General features: G+C 40.3%; 1 protein-coding gene across 7 annotated transcripts in view; it reads right to left on the bottom strand.

Moving 5' to 3' along the window:
• MBD5 (methyl-CpG binding domain protein 5) overlaps positions 1-19585 on the bottom strand; it is a 235657-nt gene that overhangs the window by 146542 nt on the left and 69530 nt on the right. The window contains exon 1 of one of the 7 annotated variants that reach the window (XM_030209185.1): positions 6423-6622. The exons of the other annotated variants lie outside the window; for them this stretch is intronic. The gene's annotated coding sequence lies outside the window, so the exon portion shown is untranslated. Of the gene's footprint in view, positions 1-6422; positions 6623-19585 lie in introns of those variants that run through there. 7 annotated transcript variants of the gene reach the window in all.

Here is a 19585-nt window from a genome sequence, read left to right on the forward strand (position 1 = left end):
ATGAGGAGGAAAGCCACCAGGGAGATCTTCAGCCTCAACAGGCACGCTGGAGAGCCCAGCAAGTGACAAAGAATCTCCTGCAGACATACATTTCCTGTGAAAAAAGGTACGAATATATAGGAAATACAGATGCAAAATGGTGATGAGATGGAACCTGTACCTTCCCCCCCCCCCCCCCCCCCCCCACCTACAGTGATGTTCATGTTGGGAAATACTCTAACTCAACCCTTCCTTCTCTACCCCTTCTCTCATCCATACTCCAGTGCAGAAGATGGTTGAAAATTCCAAATGTGACCCCAGCCTGAATCTTGGTTTTTTGTCTTCCTGATCAGGGTGAGCAGCATAAGGAATGGCACTTGGGACATCTCCCACTGCCCCAGCCCTGCCAGCGAGGCCAGCAATTTAAAGGACCTCCTGCAGATACATATGTCATGAAAAAGGTGGGTGTATTGGGGATATACAGGTGATAAATGGTGAGGACATGCGACGCCAGCATTCCCCCCTCTCCCCTGTGCTGTCCATGATGTCAGCTATTATGTATTATGTAATTTATCTTTAAAATCAAGCATGGCCAATGTAATGCTGATTTTTTAAAAAGGTTCTAGAGCTGATCTGGGAAATTATAGACTGGTGAGAGCCTGACATCGGTGCCAGAAAAACTGGTACAGACTATTATAAAGAACAAAATTACAGAGCATATTCAAAAGCATGGATTAATGAGACAAAGCCAACATGGATTTAGTGAAGAGAAATCTTGCCTCACCAATCTATTACATTTCTTTGAAGGGGTGAACAAACATATGGATAAAGGGAGCCTGTTGATATTGTGTATCTGGATTTTCATAAGGCATTTTACAAAGTACCTCATGAAAGACTCCAGAGGAAATAGAAGTCATGAGATAGGAGGTAGTGTTCTATTGCAGAATAAAAACTGGTTAAAAGATAGAAAATAGAGATTAGGGTTAGTCAGTATTCTCAATGGAGAAGGGTAGATAGTAGGGTTCCCCAGGGTGTCTGTACTGGGACCGCTGCTTTTTAACATATTTATAAATGATCTAGAGAAAGGCGTAACTAGTGAGGTAATTAAATTTGCTGATGACACAAAGTTATTCAAAGTTGCTAAATCACAAGAGCATTGTGAAAAATTACAAGGGCACCTTACGAGACTGGGAATCCAAATGGCAGATGACGTTTAATGTGAGCAAATGCAAAGTGATGAATGTGGGAAAGAGGAACCCGAACTATAGCTACATGATCCAAAGTTTCACATTAGGAGTCACCAACCAGGAAAGAGATCTAGAAGTCATTGTTAATGATACGTTGAAACCCTCTGGTTCCATGGTGTGGCGGTGGCTAAGAAAGCTGCCAAAGCTCTCATGGGCAGTGCAAGTAACTTGTGGAGTGGGAAAAGGGCTCAACATACATCTCTTGGGAGTGAGGGATGGGAATGAGAAAATGCAATGACTGGTCCCCATGCTGTCTTATCAGAGACAGGATCTCATATGGCAATGGACTATAAACCCAAATGTGTCCTTATTGAGGCAACAGTCTCGACAGCACCTTTGTCTCTGCATAGGTTAAGTTGTGACACCACCTGCTGGAAGACATAATTCACAATGTCCCTTCAAGAATGTGTGTATGAATGTGAAAGTGTGTGGGTGCGCTGCAGTCACTTTTGTTGGTGTTAGGTGACTCCATGGCTGCTACACTAGGACTAACAATGTTCCCGCAAGCATGATCAGAGAAAACATCTGGCCTCCTCCATACCAAATTGCACTGTCTCAAGGTGGTGATCATGTGGATAACTGTCGGCAAATAGATACTGATTTGGTTACCTGGGTGGATCAAGTTGGGAGCTTGCCCCGTAGCAGGCTGGGATTAGAGAATCAGCATTGCAAAATGCATTTCTGACCCTAAAGAAAGTTACATGTCCCAGCACGCAATAGGTTGATTCCCTGGAGAGGCTCAACCATCTCAGACAATTCAGGATCTAGTGAACCACACTCATTTACACAGGCCTACAGTGCTCTGTATGTAGAGTGCAGTAACGACCCCAAGCAGCCCATGATACAGCATACAAGGGAACCTGAGCCAAAGGCCAAGCACTGTAAATGTGGCAGTGATGTAGAGGGTCAAATGACACTTGGAGGATCTGTGACCTCCCCTAGCATGCACAAGAGGTGACCACCAGGTATAAAACAGTAGAGGAAAAAAAGAACCTCTCACAGATAGTGCCCAAGAAAATTTATTTCAAGAGTCTACAAAAACAATAAAAAAGACCCAACACGACTCATGTTTCAGCCCTACTGGTCTGCATCATCATATGAATGATAAATACATAATAATATAAAACCAATATAAAACAACACAAAATAATATATATAAAAAGACCACAAGAAGGGAGGGGTCATACCTAGGAATTGGTCATGTTATATATATTCCCAGAAAGATCAACAAACAAAAAAATATCCTATTAAAGATACAAAAAACATATATGGAATATGAGGAATAAGATATAATACAAAATAAAAATAATCATATAATAGCATGCAAACAAATTCTATGCAAATAAACACAATAATATTTAAGAGGCACATAAAAGTCATATGATGATGATAAAGCATACAACAATACATTTAAAAAAAGCATATAACAATTAATGGCTAAGGAGAGTAAAACCCTAGCAAAATGGGAAAAGATTTGGGCACCAGTGACCAAATCGTTAACGTAGACACGGAACTTGGAATCTTCTTTAGGGATGAGACATATGGAGAAGAGGAAGGGAGGGGGGGAGGGGGGTGGATTTCTTTGGGGACACTGGGTATATATAAAAGGTTTAAATGCTACAAGAAATGTTATTGCTTTTTATGACAGTTACACTAGGAGTCTTTATGTATTAAGCAAATTATTGTGAGAGGAACCTTTATGATAAGTGTCTGTAAAGCTTTGAGTTGTACTTTGTGGTTTCCCTCAATAAAGCTTCTTGTTAAAAATAAAAAAAAAATAAAAAAAAGCATATAACAATACATTAAAAACAATGTATTTTGAAAAAAACAGAAAAGAAAAGCAACATATAGAAATATAAATTTTGGCAATATTATATTAAATAAAAACATGGGCAAAAACATATAAATAAATGATATTTAAGAGGCCCATAAAAGTCATATGAAGATACTAAAGAATGTAACAACACATTACAAGTAATGAAAATAAAAAACGTTTTGGGCAAAAGCATATTATGAAAGAGTACTATTGTAACTTCATGGGCAAATGGCACTTAGGTATAACTCAGAAAATGCGGGTTAAAAAGATGAAGCCATGAAATGAAGCTATAAAATCAGTACCCGTAACTCAAATTTCTTTAATGGTGTGAGCAGGGATTATGAAAACAGAGACTACCGATGAACCAGATAACAGCTGATGTAAATGAACTGCAAATTGTTGTGGGTTAAGAAAATGATTCGGCAAAGCTATATGTACTTGTAATGATATTAACACCTTTTACAAAACAAAAACTTGAGATTGAGCAGTTATACAATTAGCAACGCTGATTTGTCATGTATCGGCAAGTAAAAAAGTGCTTGACTGAGGCACACCATCCTATCAACATAAGGGCATTGATGTCACAAATTCAAAAGATGCACTTAAAAAAAAAAAAAAAATATATATATATATATAAACTGTTTAAGGATAAAAAAAGAATGAATATATGTATAAAAAATATAATGCAGATACAAAAAAAAATGTTAAGGAAAACTGTATGAAGCTGCTTACATTTACATATGAAATGCATACATAAAATGTGTAAATTGTAATGTAGATTATAAAGTAATAATATACATAAAACTAGTTGTGTTTTCATTAGCACTAGTAAAGAGATGAAAAAATCTGATAAAAAGAGGGTGTGAAAAAAATCACTCACAAAAAATCAAAATAAAAGATCACACAACTATAAGAGAAAAAAAGAGGGTAATATAAACACTAATGAAAAACTGAAAACACAATAAAAAAGCCCCCCAAAATGGTAAAAATAGAAAAAAAAGGGGGGGGGAGACAAAGTATGAAAAATGGAAATCTATAGATAAATGTAAAAAAATGAAAATCTATAAATGTAAAGAAATAATAATGTAAGAAATATATAAAAACAATAAAATAATAATAAACACACAAAAAAACAAAGTAACCAAAAAGTGAAGTCTATACCTCCAAAAAATGGCCGACCCCATTGCTGTGTCTCTGATCTGTTGAAAAAAATCTTCCACCAAAACCAAAATAATTCCTTGTGAGGGCTAGAGTGGCCAAAGCCAATATGAAATGATTGGGAATGCATCTCATCTCTGTCCTTTTAATGAGAGTGTCCTCTATGACTATAAGGGCTTCCAATTGGGGGATATTAGTATATCAAGCGTCTATGTCTAATGTTACCATAATATCATCTAGTTCTCCATCAAAAAGCTCCAGCCATATATTATCATTTGTGAAGAATCTCGTACATACGAATTAATGAGCGGGACAAAGGGTCTTAAAAAATAGTCTACAAATTTAGAAAGAGGTTCTAGTACAGAAATATTGCCAGAAATAATTGGCTGACCAGGTGGGTTCTCCACTGTTTTATGTATCTTTGGAAGCATGTAAATAGTGGGAACTGTCGGATGCTTTACAATGAGGAAGTCTCTTTCCTTGGGTGTGATATACCCTGTATTGAAAGCTATATTTACCAATTGAACTCTCTCATTTTGAAGTTCTCCTTTTGGATCTCGTTCTATTATTGTCTATCAAAAACTTGTCTCTCTATGTCATTCACATATTTATCTCTATCCTGAAACAATTTCACCACCTTTATCTGCTGGTTTTATTATAATATCACGATTCCATAATAAAGATATTAAAGCTCAAGCTTCTCTATGTCTGTCAGAACACAATTATAAAATGTCAAAACCACAGGGTCTGGTAAGCCAGGAGGAACCCACTTAGACTTTTCTTTCAAAACAGACATGTCATTGGATCCCTCCAAACTGCCTCAAAAATATTTGGATAAGTAATTTCCTATAAAAGTGGAATAAATCCACCCTGGTTTGAAAGGAGTCATATTTAGCAGTGGGCACAAAAGAAAAACCTTTCTTCAAAACATTTACTTGATCATCTGTAAAGATAATTTTAGACAAGTTAATTATAGGAGTGTCTTCTACCACTGTTCTTGTGTCTGATAATACTGGTTGTACCGGTTTTGAGGGTAAGAGCCTCTGCCCCTGCCTCGCTCCCTGCCCTGCGAATGGTAAAACCTTCTTGGATATTGTTGTCTGTTCTGCATAGAACTGTCTTTTTGGTTTGGTTGATTCAAGGATGTTGGCCTCAAATCTTGTCTAAAAAAAATCACTAGACACACCAGCGGCTGGAGTATCGGTTGGGATAGAAGGAGGAGATGTAAAACACTCCTCTGAATCGCTGTCAAGAGGTGACCATGTCAGGAATAACCTCAGGCAGAGATATTAATGTGGCAAAATTTGATTTTTTATAGTGATACCAAAACAGGTATATGTACATGTGCCCCCCCCCACCACCCACCAGTGCTATACAAATGTTCAACAGTGCCCTCCCTCTCCCAGTGCTATATAAATATAAACGTTCAACAGTGTCCTCACGCCCCCTCAGTGCTATACAAATGTTCAACAGTGCCCCCCCAGTGCTATACAAATGTTCAACAGTGCCCTCCCCCTTCTCGCCCCTCCCCAGTGCTATATAAATATTCAACAGTGTCCCCCTTCCCCCAGTGCTTAACAGCTCACCAACAATGCCACCCTTCCCCCTCCAACCTTGATGTTCTGTATAGGCCTGCAGCGTGTACAATCAAGGCCAATATCCAAACTGGGATCCGGCGACACATCACCCTGCACCTGAACTGGCATCCAATCGGCATGAGAAGGATCCCATAGAGGGATGGGCAGTGGAGGACCCAGAGGTTTAGATCTGAAAGCAACACATGACCCACAAAGTCCCAGGGAGAGAGGTGGGGCGAGAGTAACCCCATCACCGCCTCCTCCTTCCCCTTGGCTGCCCTGGCAGGCTCAGAGAGAGGGGGGGGGGGGGGTGGAGCACTGGGCCCAGCAGGTGGAGGCCCAGGTGAGGAGCTCGGTTGGGACACAGGGCCTGGCGGACTGGGGGAGTTGGACACCGGCTGCTGGCATGGTAGAAGCTGGGGGATGGTGGAGAACAGGAGGTGCAACAGTAGTTGCTCAAAGCACCTCCTGACCTCTGATTCCTGTCTCACAGCTGCCACCAGGCCATGCTGCAAATCAGCCAGCACCTGCGGGATGCCTGCCACCTCCTGGTGCACAGCAGCAAGCTCTTGCCCGACTCCAGCAAGCTCCTGCCACAAGCTACTGACATCATCCCTGGGCAGAGCATATTCGTGAATGACGCACCTTCCCACTACTGGGAGTGGTTCATTGGTGGGCTCCTATTCAGGGTGGGCCTGTTGGAGATGGTGACGTGCTGGAGCTGGGCGATATTCTGGCATCCTCGCCTCTTCCTATGCTGGGGCACCTGCGTCCTCAATGTCCTCCTCCAGTGGCGGCATGCTCTCATATTCTGCTTCTGCTGCTGCTGCAGCAGGATGTTCCGGGCCCTGCCTTTCAGCAGGGCCTTTAGCAGCAGCAGCAGGCGCCACCTTTGGGACTGCCTCCTCACAGTCGCCTGGTGCAGCTGCAGCCTCTGCAAGAAAGGAGCAAATGACACATTAGCATGGCCAGACTCTGGACAGTCCAAGATACAGCTACAGGAAATAGGAATAAGGCATGAGGAGTATGGCCTCGAAAGGGAAAAGGAAGTAAGTGTCAGAAGTGCCCCTTTGACAACCTCTCAACACACATATTTGAAGCTAATGTACTTGGAGTGTGTTGCCAGTTACAATGGAAATAAGGAGCATCTCCAATCGTCCATGTAAAGTGGGGTTGTCCAATGTCTATGACCCGGTTCTACATCCTGGGATATTACTTGTGCAGATTCGTGGTCATGCTGTATCCACAAAATATCACCTGTCCTTGGTCACAGTCCATGGTATATTTTAATATTGGAGGTGGTCAGGCACCCAATGAGCTGTCTGTTACATTCCCCATAGTCTGACATGGCACAACACCACATTTTCTAACACGTCACTTGCTTTCTTTTGCTGGTACAGGCCAGAGCTTAGTCTCATGCTTGATACGAGAGGGTTGTGAAATGGCTCACATGAAGGGCAAGAACAATCGTCAGACAGGCTAATGCAGAAACACAACAGACAACCAAACAGCAGCAGCGATCCAAGGAAGAACAAACACAACCAGAGTTTCTCCAAATGTCAATTTTAATGGAAACAGGATCCAACCTGGGAAACTTTGGAAAAAAACCTTTGTCAGGGGTCACAAATGTTTCCACAATACATTCACAGATTCAATGCATAAACTGTAATACCTGTGTTTAAAAGCAAAATGAGATCTAATAGTAAAAGTACAAGAATGTATCCCACAGCATCTGCACAGAAAAAACTCTGTCCAATTCCCAAAATCATGGTGGTTACCAACTTTTGAAATTGGACCAGAGCTTTTTCTATGCAGATGCTGTGGGCTACATTCTTGTACTTTTGCTATTGGATCTCATTTTGCTTTTAAACACAGGTATTGCAGTCTATGCATTGAATCTGTGATATTGTGGAAACATCTGTGACCCCTGACAAAGGTTTTCCCCAAACCTGCCCAGGTTGGGTCCTGTTTCCATAAAAGTTGACATTTAGATATACTTTTACTTGGAAGAGCAATACAAAACAGCTGTCACCAAAGAGAGAGGAACACGGTTTAAGTGTTTTCCAAATCTGGGCCTGGAGTACTCCTGGGAAGTCCAGTTTTCATGATTGTGCATGAAAGAGCTTTGCAACATAATAGAGGCAGTGTATGGCAATCAAGTTAATTGGGAAATCCTGAAAACCTGACTGGCAAGGGGTACTCTTAGAAAACACTGCTTTCAAATAGCTAGAAAGAATGGGGTCACAGTACAACAGTGGCATAAAGGTGTGGGACACTGCATTTGAATAATCTTATGTACCGAGACTCAAGTGGAACCAAAGGTTCAGGCAGTACTATATGTACTTGGAAGGTGGCTGCCCTGACATGCAAAGTGGTCTAGGTTCAAGCATTGGTGGGCTACCAATTAAGAAAATCACATTGCAGACAGGTATTGGACTATCCTCTCTTTTCTCACAGACCCATAAAGGCTTGGCCAAAGAGGTGTTTGTGAGTCTGGAGAAAAGGTGACTGTGGACCTCACTTGTGGTTACGGCCTGAACTAAGAACACTGCTGTGGGCAGGGTTCTATACAAGCTAGGCAACATGGGATATGATAGGGTGCATGTTCTTACCTCTGTGTCTACGGGCAACGTCTCAGCCACCAATTGTTGTCACAGTTGCAGGCCCAACTGTGGTTAGAACCTCTCTCTCCAGGGCTGTGAGGTTCACATTGCTGCCATGTTTCTGTTGCCTGCACATCAGATCCTTCCTCTGGGCTCTACACCACAAATCCCTCCACTTCTTCTTCAGATCCTCTACATCCTAATTGTTATAATAGATGCCATTGAGGTGCTGGGTGATGCAGCGCCAGACAGCCAGTTTCACATTGGCCACTGATGTAGCAGCTGCATCCCCATACAGGACATCAAAGTTGGTGATTACCTCCCTGACAAGGAAGTACAGTTCAGCTGTTCCAAAGTTAGCCTTCCTCAAAGCACTATGTTCTGCTACCAATCCCAGGGACAGCAGTGGCTTTCCCCATTTCTATCTCAATAGCAAACTATAGATTTTTCCTCCAGGAACTTGTCCAAACATTTTTTTAACCCAGTTAACATTAACCGCTGTTACCACATCCTCTGGTAACAAGTTCCACAGCATAACTATTCATTGAATGAAAAAAATATTTCCTCCTATTCATTTTAAAAGTATTACCATGTAACTTTACTGAGGGTCCCTGAGTCTTTGTACTTTTTGAAAGAATAAACAAATCAATTCATATTTACCTGTTCTACACCACTCAGGATTTTGTAGACCTCAATCATATCCCCCCTCAGTCCTCTCTTTTAAAAGCTAAAGAGCCCTAACCTCTTCGGCCTTTCCTCAAATGTGAGGAGTTCCATCCCCTTAATCATTTTGGTTGCCCTTCTTTGAACCTTTTCTAATTCCACTATACGTTTCTTGAGATATAGTAAACAGAATAGCATACAAACAAGGTGAGGTTGCTACATGGAATGATTCAGAGGCAATATGGTATATTTTATCTTATTTTTTATCCTTTTCCTACTAATTCCTAGCATTGTGTTTGTTTTCTTGGCTGCCGCAGCACACTGGCCAGAAGATTTCAGTGTATTGTTCATAATGACATCTAGATCTTTGTCTGGGGTGCCAATTCCTAAGGTAGAACCTAACATCAGGTAACTATGATTTGGATTATTTTTCCAAATGTGTATCACTTTGCATATGTCCACATTTTATTTCATTTGCCATCTGAATGCACAGTCTTTCAATTTCCTAAATTTTTCATAGTCTGCATACACAACATTGAATAGTTTTGTCTCATCTCACGAGTTGTTCCCATTTCTAGAACATTTATAAATATTTTAGATAGCAACAATCCCAGTACATTTCCCAGGTACACTCTACTATTTATCATCCTCCACTGAGAGAAATGGCCATTTAACCCTACCTTCTTTTTTCTATCCATAAGCCAGCTCCTAATCCACAACAAACACTGCCTCCTAATTCCATGGTTTATTAATTTCCTCGGGAATTTGTCATGGCTTAGTTTATCAAACGCTTTCTGAAACTCTAGATACACTAGGTCAACCAGCTCAACTTTATCCACATGATTATTCATGCCTTCAAAGAAATGAAGCAAATTAGTGAGGTAAGACTTCCCTTGGCTGAATGCATATTGACTCTATCCCACTTGTCTATGTGGTCAGTAATTTTATTCTTTATAATAGTTTTCACTATTTTATTTGGCACTGGCTTACCAGTCTGTAATATCCCAGAATACCTCTGGAACCCTTTTAAAAAATGGCGTTACACTGACCACCTTCCAATCTTCAGGTACTACAGATGATTTTTAATGATACATTACAGATCACTAATAGCAGATCAGAAATTTCACATTTGAGTTCTTTCAGTACCCTAGGGTGTATACCATCCAGTCCAGGTGATTTACTACTCTTTAGTTTGTTGGTTTGGCTCAGTACATCTTCTAGTTTCACCAAGATTTCCTTCAATTCCTCCTCCTCGTCTTGAAAACCATTTCTGGTACAGGTAGATCTCTTACATCTTCTTTAGTGAAGACCAAAGCAAAGAATTCATTCAGTCTCTCTGTTATGGCCTTGCTCTTCCTGAGTGCCCTTTTACTCCTTGATGACCTAATAGTCTCACAAATTCCCTCACAGACTTTCTACTTCTGATATACCTGAAAAAGCTATTACTATGAATTTTTGCCTCTGTGGCAAGTTTCTCTTTTAACCTTTTGACTTTAATAGCCTCTTTCACTTCTCCCTTTAGCCATGCTGGCTGTCATTTGCTCTTCTTTCTACTTTTATTAATATATGGAATACATCTGGTCTGGACTTCCAAGACAGTATTTTTAAACAATATCTGATTTAAAGTCCTAGCCATAGCAGCTGATCCTTTTAGCTACTTTTCCCCCATTTTCCTTAGTTTATTATAGTTGCCCTTTCAAAAATTAAATGCTGCTACAGTACATTTTTCCTTAGTGACTTCATTCCAGTTTTTAAGTCAGATTTGATCACGGTTTCCCAGCGGACCCAATACTGTTACTTCTTGTACTAAGTCCTGCATTCCACTAAGGACTTAGATCTAAAATAGCTCCCCCTTTCGTTGGTTCCTGGACCAGCAGTTCCAAGAAGCAGTTATGTATTATGACTAGAAATTTTACCTCCCTAGCACTACCTGATGTGAGATTTATCCAATCAATATTGAAGTAACTGGAATCCGTCAAGTAAAGTAGCTCCAGTCACCCCCTGATGCAGCAAAAGTGAAACAGAGAATCCCTGTTGGCTATTGTTTGATGGTTCATTGCTCTGTTCCAGTTGAAGAATCGCTTGAAGGTAAATGCTTCCTTAATTTTGTCATTATAAGTATTTTCTTAAATAACAGAGTGATTTTTTTTAAACATGATTTGGAACCAATGTTTATTTACATTTTTCATTGTGGTGATTTTGGGTTCACATATTTTGTGAAGACTGACAATTTATGAAAGTGGAGTTTTTTTCTTGACCGATGATTATTGTGAGCTTGTTTTGCCATACTGGTACAGACAGAAGGTCCATCAAGCCTAGCATCCTGCTTCCTGCTTCCAACAGTGGCCAATCCAGGCCACAAGTACCTGGCAAGATCCCAAAAGACTACAACAGATTTTATGCTGTTTATCTTAGAAATAAGAATGCATTTTCCCAAGTCCATCTTAATGGCTTATGGACTTTTCTTTTAGGAAATTATTCAAACCTTTATAAAACCCTGCTAAGCTAACTGTTTTTACTACATTCTCTGGTAATAAATTCCAGCATTTAATTATGTGTTGAATGAAGAAATATTTTCTCCAATTTGTTTTAAATCTACTACTTAAATAGTAGCTTCACTGTGTGCCCCCTAGTACTAGTATTTTTGGAAACAGTAAACAAGCGATTCAAGTCTACCCATTCCACTCCACTCAGTATTTTATAGACCTCTATCATACCTCTACTACTACTACTTATCATTTCTATAGCGCTACTAGACGTACGCAGCGCTGTACACTTGAACATGAAGAGACAGTCCCTGCTCGACAGAGCTTACAATCTAATTAGGACAGACAAACAGGACAAACAAGATATAATGGAATATTAAAGTGAGGATGATAAAATAAGGGTTCTGAACAAGTGAACAAGGGTTAGGAGTTAAAAGCAGCATCAAAAAGGTGGGCTTTTAGCTTAGATTTGAAGACGGCCAGAGATGGAGCTTGACGCACCAGCTCAGGAAGTCTATTCCAGGCATAAGGTGCAACAAGATAAAAGGAACAGAGTCTGGAGTTAGCAATGGAGGAGAAGGGAGCAGATAAGAGAGATTTACCAGTGAACGGAGTTCCCGGGGAGGAATGTAGGGAGAGGTGAGAGTGGAGAGGTACTGAGGAGCTGCAGAGTGAATGCACTTATAGGTCAATAAGAGGAGTTTGAACTGTATGTGGAAACGGATAGGAAGCCAGTGAAGTGACTTGAGGAGAGGGCTAATATGAGCATAATGACACTGGCGGAATATTAGTCGTGCAGCAGAATTTTGAACAGATTGAAGAGGAGAGAGATGGCTAAGTGAGAGACCTGTGAGACGCAAGTTGCAATAGTCTAAGCGAGAGGTGATAAGTGTGGATGAGGGTTCTGGTAGTGTGCTCAGAAAGGAAAGGGCGAATTTTGGTGATATTATAGAGAACAAAATGACTGGTTTTAGCAGTCTGTTGAATATGTGCAGAGAAGGAGAGGGAGGAGTCGAAGATAACCCCAAGGTTACGAGCTGATGAGACAGGAAGGATGAGAGTGTTATCCACAGAAATAGAGAATGGGGGAGCTGAAGAGCCCTAGCTGGTTTAGCCTTTCCTCATAGGGAAGTTATCCCATCCCCTTTATCCTTTTCATCATCTTTTGTTGTACCATTTCTAATTCTGCAACATCAGTTTTGACATGTGGTGACTGGAATTAAACACAGAATTTGAGCAATACAAAAGCATTATAACATTCTCATTTTTATTTTTCATTCCTTTTCTAATAATTCCTAACATTCTATTTGCTTTCTTAGCCACTGCTGCACATGAAGCAGAGGATTTCAACGTATCACCAACGATGACATCTAGATCCTTTTCCTGGGTGGTGATTCCTAATGTGGAACCTTGCATTACATAGCTATATTTTGGGTTTCTCTTTCCCAAGTGCCTCGCTTTCCACTTGTTCACATTAAATGTCACCTACCATATGGATGCCCAGTCTCTCAGTCTGGTAAGGTCCTGTTGCAATATTTCACAACGCTCTTGCAATTTAACAACTTTGAATAACTTAATGTCATCAGCAAATGTAATTACCTAACTATTCCCATCTCTAGATCATTTATAAATACGTTAAAAAGCAGAGGTCTCAGCACAGAATCCCAAGAAAAAGAAAGGTATATCAGAGAGGAGAGGGAAGGAAGGAAGGGTGGGGTAGGAGGACTTGGGAAGTAGAGATCTGAGATCAGAAGGAGAGAGGATCCAAACACTCTCTGATCTCTCACTTCCACACATCCCATATCCTCTCTGATTCCCTCATTCAAATTCCCCTTCTACATTGCTCTCAGTCACTCCCCACAACCCATCTTACTCCTTTCCACCCTGGAAACAACTCAAATCCATCTCTCTACTCCATGCTAACCACTTCTAGACTGAATCTTCCTCTGCTGTCTGGGCCCAAAGTGATGCATTTTGAGCTGTGCATACTATGGAATTCCATGTGGTTTAAAACAATGCCCTCCAGTTTCAGACAGTGGCTGCAGCAGCTGTACTCTAACTTCAAGCTTGGATCAGCACAGGGTAAAATGGGGAGAAATGTGTGTTCCAACTTAGAGCAGGTCCATAGTCTATTGCAGTGGCGTAGCCACAGGTGGGCCGGGGCCCACCCACTTAGGGCTCAGGCCCACCCAACAGTAGCACATGTTTAGCAGTAGCTGATGGGGATTCCAAGCTTTACCAGCTGAAGACTTCCCCCTGATGGTAATGAAAATGGTGTGCTCCACGATACTGGCACCTGCGAATGCTCTGTTTCAGCGCATGCAGACTGCCAAGGTGGAGAGAAGCATTTTCCCACCAGCTTAGATATTTTTGGGGCGAGGGGGAGAACACTTGTTGCCCACCCACTTCTTGCTTAGGCCCACCCAAAATCTGCTGTCTGGCTACGCCCCTGGTCTATTGATCTGATTCTGCCAGGGAAAACTAATTCTGCAGCAAGGGTTGGATTTTGTGGTGCTTACTCTAGCATTGTGGAAAACCAGGGGTTCTGAATATATTTGAACAGAAAACTATTACTATTCTTCATTAAAACGTTTGACTTTACTCTTCAGTGCTAGTTTTTGTTGTCTTTCCTGTAGTTTAAATTTGGCCACTGCAGAAACTATAAATCACCTCTCTCTTGCAAAGTTGAATTCCAACACTCTAGATAGGTTTGTCAAAGTAAGTTATTCATATCATTGTATGACTAATTCTTCATGAGTCAGTGTGTTATAAAAACCTGTGGAATTCTATGCTGCCAGGAAAATGCACTTATTAAACTGTATAAAGAGTAGAACAGTTACAATCAGTGTCAAGAATGAACACCAACAATATGTACTAATGCACTTTCTTAAATAAAACATTAATTGCTAAATTCTCCATGCTTTCACTTAATAATTGTCTTTCAGTAAATAACTGTACTTTCAGTATACATAGCAGGTTATTTTAGAAGCATCTCTACATGTGTATACATTTATAAATGATTATTTTAGATAGCTAACATGAAGATCCACACTATGCTGAGATTCAAGGATACATTGTGGGAGAATGGTTTAGGCAGTGTGTTATTCATTTTATGATGGGAATATAGGTACATGGGAAACATTTCCCTGTTGGGTTTTGTACCAGCTCAAGAGGCACATATTTATTTTTATAAAGTGCTCATTTTAGCCAAGGCTTTACATGAAGGCTAGTGGAACCATGCCTGTTTCCTCAGCAATGAAACGGGCCCTAGGAAGGCTGTCATGTAAACTTTTTTTTTCTCTCTCCCCTGCCCTCCCCTTCCAGCGATTCTCCTCTTCCCTGCCCTCCCATCCATATCCTGCGATTCTCTCCTCTACTGTCCTCCCATCCCATCCATGTCCATCAATTCTCTCCTCTGCCCTCCCCTTGATGTCCCGCGATTCTCTCCTCCCCTCGATTTGTACCTGAACGTTCTCTGGCTGGCTGGCGCTGGCTTCCGTTCCGTTCGTAACATCCCTCCTGATGTCAGCTCGCCTCCAGCGTTCCCTTCCCTCTCACTGTTCTGCCCTCTGACATCATTATGTCTTGACACGAGGGCGGGACAGTGAGGGGGAACGGAACGCTGGCTGACGTAATGAGATGTTACGAACTCAGCCAGCCAGCCATGGAATGTTAGAGGTGCAAATTATTATATAGGATTAAGAGTGTATATCTCTGTGGCTTATTTCAACTTACAAAAATGAAACAAAATTAAAATTACAGCCTCACTATTTAACTGGGGATGCATATGCATATAGGCTTGTAAACTGGGTTGGCTATATGTGGAAATAGTGCCACCTACACATAGAGGTTATAAAATTGCCTCTTCCATATGGAAGTTGCCAAGTTCATATTACTCATTTTTCCACACATATACTTGTAAAATAGCTATTGTAGCTGTATATGCCAGCAAATATACATCCACTCCTGCAATGTTATTATAGATAATTTACAAAAGGCTTCATATTTTGCCACACTCTTTTGTAAAATATCGTCAGTATCATATTTCTATTCCGATTTTCATATTCTGGACTGAATTTGAGTGCAAACAAAATGAGCGTTGAGTACTATTCTATAAACGGCACTACGAGTTGGGCGTCGGGATCCGTGCCCAACTTTTGTCACAAGGATTTATACCTACTTAAACCTGGAGTAAATCTTCATGCATAAATTAGGCATGGAACCCCCAAATTCTATAATACTGCATGAATCTTTAACATCCCTGACCCATCCATGTCCCCTTTTCAGTTGCCTGCTAAAAGATTTACGTGCACATCTAAATAGAATAATGCTTAACAAGATGCACCCCTAAATTCAAATTGTTGCCAATTAACACCAATTGATTGTTAGTGCCTGCTCATTACTCAATTAAATTGCAAGCTCAAATTGGGCATGTACCCAAATTTGCACACACAATTTTAAGTGCCATATATAGAATCCGGGGATCTATGTATAATGGACCTTTGAGCCTCAAACTCACTGGCCAACACTGAAGAGCTTATGGTGGATTCAGCTTGTTTAAAATACACAGCCCAGTTATTGCTGCAGGTAAAGCTTAGGGAGCATATGTTGCTTGGTTTGGCTTATCTTCACTGGCTATCTATTGGATTGAAAATGATATTTAAAGCTGTGACATTGGCTTTTAAGGTAATACAAAGGATAGTGTTAGCCATGGAAAAATGTGTTATTGCATTTAGTGTTTGCTGTGTTCTCAGGGGGTTATTTTCTGGAGATACATTCCCTGAACACTGGTAAATAAGTAGAGACCTTTCCTTTCAGTTTTTCTGGCAGTTTATTTTTCTAGAGAATTTATCAGGGTTTATATGTCAAGAAGAACAAAACCAGAAGAAAAACAGAAGAAAAAAAATTCACCATTTCTCTATATAAATATCAGAGTTTATTTTGGATGACAGAAAATATTTTCCATACTAATTTAACAAGACTAAAGTTTAATATTCCTGATTGTTCAAGTTAATCTATCATGATTGAAGTTTATCCAATACCTTTTATTTCTGATTACGAAAATGTACTTCTTTTATCTGTATACCTAATCCACTTGGTCTCCTTCACCTTAAATATGTATTTCTCTTCCGGAATTGGTGATCACCATTACGGAAAAATGTAAGCCACATTGAGCCTGCAAATAGGTGGGAAAATGTGGGATACAAATGCTATAAATAAATAAATAACAAGCCGAGAATGTGAGGCTTTTTCCTCCCTCTAAAAATTTAGATTTTAGGATTATTTGCAAAACAGTACTAAGTAAAATCAGACGAACTTGCTACTTTCTATATCTTGATTTATAATTGAAATGTCTTTATTTGCTTTTTTTTTTCTTTGTAATTACTTATTTTTCTTAAAGAGAAAGGGAAAAGCAGAAGACAAAAGAAAAGGGAAGAGTAAGGGGTAGCAAGGAAGAAAAAAGGAAAACAAAAGATAAAGAAGGGAAAGGAGAGGAAGGAGGAGACAAAAAAAAAAAAGAAGAGAGAATAACCTGCAGGAACTCTCAACTCAAAGGGGCCAGGACCTGAACACAAAGGAGAAGGAGGAGACACACAACAGCAGGACTCTCACCCCTTTACAGTACAGGGATAGTCACTAAACAACCACAGACACAACCCCTCCTAACTAACAGGGACGAGAAAAATACTGACTTTTCCAATAATTATAAAAGGCAAAATGTTCATCACAAGAATCCTAGTCGGGCTAACCACTCTAACACTACTAACCACCTCAGGAGCTTTAACACAAAAGGAGTACAGGAGAACAACAGAATACCAATATTATGCAACCCGAATCACCCATCGATAAACATCGCCTCCCACTCAAGCAGAGCTCAAAAAGACAGATGGGTTGACTTAAGCAACAGAAATCAATCAAAAACGATCCTAACACAACAGAGAACCAGGAAGAAAACCAAACAATCCAGAAATCCAAATGCACGCCAAGTAGTAAAAATCACCAAAACCGCACCCACAGAGGACGATTACCTACCAATACCAGTGGGATACATCAATGCTACATCAGCGGTAAACAAAACAGAAATAATAAAAGACTGGATACTGGACAATCTCAGCCTGGGTATTCCTCAATAAAACATAGATCAATGACAAAGACGACTCTATAATCCTGGACCTATGTCCTCCCAGTTACAAAATCCTGTATTGGACCAGAAATGGAAAGAAAGGTGGTGGCATCGCTCTGATCTACAAATCTTTTTTTAACAGTGGAAGCCACTGTAGAATCCATAACACCACAACTAGAAATAGCATTGATTAGAATCACTGACAGTACCCTACGCAACCATCTGTGCTGCATATTATTTTACAGACCTCCAGGAAACTGGAAAGCGGCTCAAAACTTACTTCATGGCCTTCATCTCGCATATACATATATATATATGTACATATATATGTACATATGTATATACATATGTACATATATATGTATATATACATATATATAACAATGGTTATATGAGATATTAATCTGCACTTAAAAGACCAGAGCAATAATAGCACCAAAGATTGCTAGAAGTTCCTTCAACTATGGGACTTCCAAATACCATCAGTGATGCAATCCCACGTCAAAGGCTGTGCCCTAGACCTACTCGAATACAGATGCTCTCCAGACACGGACTTCAAAATACAAGACCTCAGTTGGACTGAAACTCCTTGGTCTGACCACTCTAAACTAAACTTGACCCTCAATTGCCACCAACAACTGACTGAAGAATTCCTATCAGAATGGAACAGAAGAACAACAACCATACTAGATGAAATAGCACCCATGAAAAATAACCCTTTGGTACAATGCAGACCTGAAAGCATTAAAATTACACTGCAGAAGACATGAATGAACCTGGTTGAAAAACAAGAATGAAACCAACAGAACCACATGGAGGGAAGCACAGAACAAATACAAGATCAAAATATGACAAGCTAAAACAAAGTTCTATAAAAAAACAGGTGGGCACAGACTACAGAGACACGAAAAAACTATACCAGCTGATAAACAACCTACTAAATACCAAACCACTAACAATAATGAATGACAAACCACCATCAGTAAACAAACTGGCCAGACACTTCAAGAAAAAGATCCTCAACCTAAGAAAGAGCTTAACACAAGATGACATTTTTACTGACAAAATGGATTATTCCCTTGAAGAAACCTCTGTGGACAGAATATGTCCGGCTTTCCCCCAACTCACAAAAGAGATAGTAGTACAAGCAGGAAGAAAATTCTCCACTGCATGCTAGACACATACTCAAATTACATTCTGAAAGCATCCCTAGACTGATTCATTGATCACCTTACCTCCCACCTAAACTTCATGTATAGGGAAGGCCGATTCCCAATAGAAAGGGCAACATACTGCTCACTTCTATCACAAAGGATGCCAAGAAGGACATCAAAGAAACCTACAAATACAGGCCAGTAGTATCCATACCTCTAATGACCAAAGTAATGGAAGGCATAATGGCCAACCAGCTAGTTGACTACATAAACACATTCTCCATATTACACGACTCCCGACTCCCAATCAGGCTTCAGGACTCACTATAGCACAGAAACAGTGCTGATCTTACTACTAGCAAAATTCACAAAAAGAAATCTCAATTGGGAAAAACATCCTCCTATTACAGTTCGACATGTCCAGCATATTTGACATGGTTGATCACCACATCCTACAAAGAATACCTGATAAAATTGGCATCAGAGGAAAGATGTCCAAATGATTCAATGGATTTCTGACCACCAGTTCTAACCAAGTAAAGATGAACTTCACATTCTCTGCCCCTTGGAAAGCTGACTGCAGGGTTCCCCAGGGCTCACCACTCTCACCAATACTATTCAATCTAATGATGGTACCCCTTGCATGATCACTGTCCAGACAAGGTAACAAGCCCTTCACGTATGCCAATGATGTGACAATATTCATCCCTTTCAAGAAGAATCTATCAGAAATTACTACCCAAATCTCAAGATAGCATAAATGCCATGGAAACTTGGG

This window comes from Microcaecilia unicolor, chromosome 7, assembly GCF_901765095.1.
Source record: "Microcaecilia unicolor chromosome 7, aMicUni1.1, whole genome shotgun sequence".
NCBI classification, from domain to species: domain Eukaryota; kingdom Metazoa; phylum Chordata; class Amphibia; order Gymnophiona; family Siphonopidae; genus Microcaecilia; species Microcaecilia unicolor.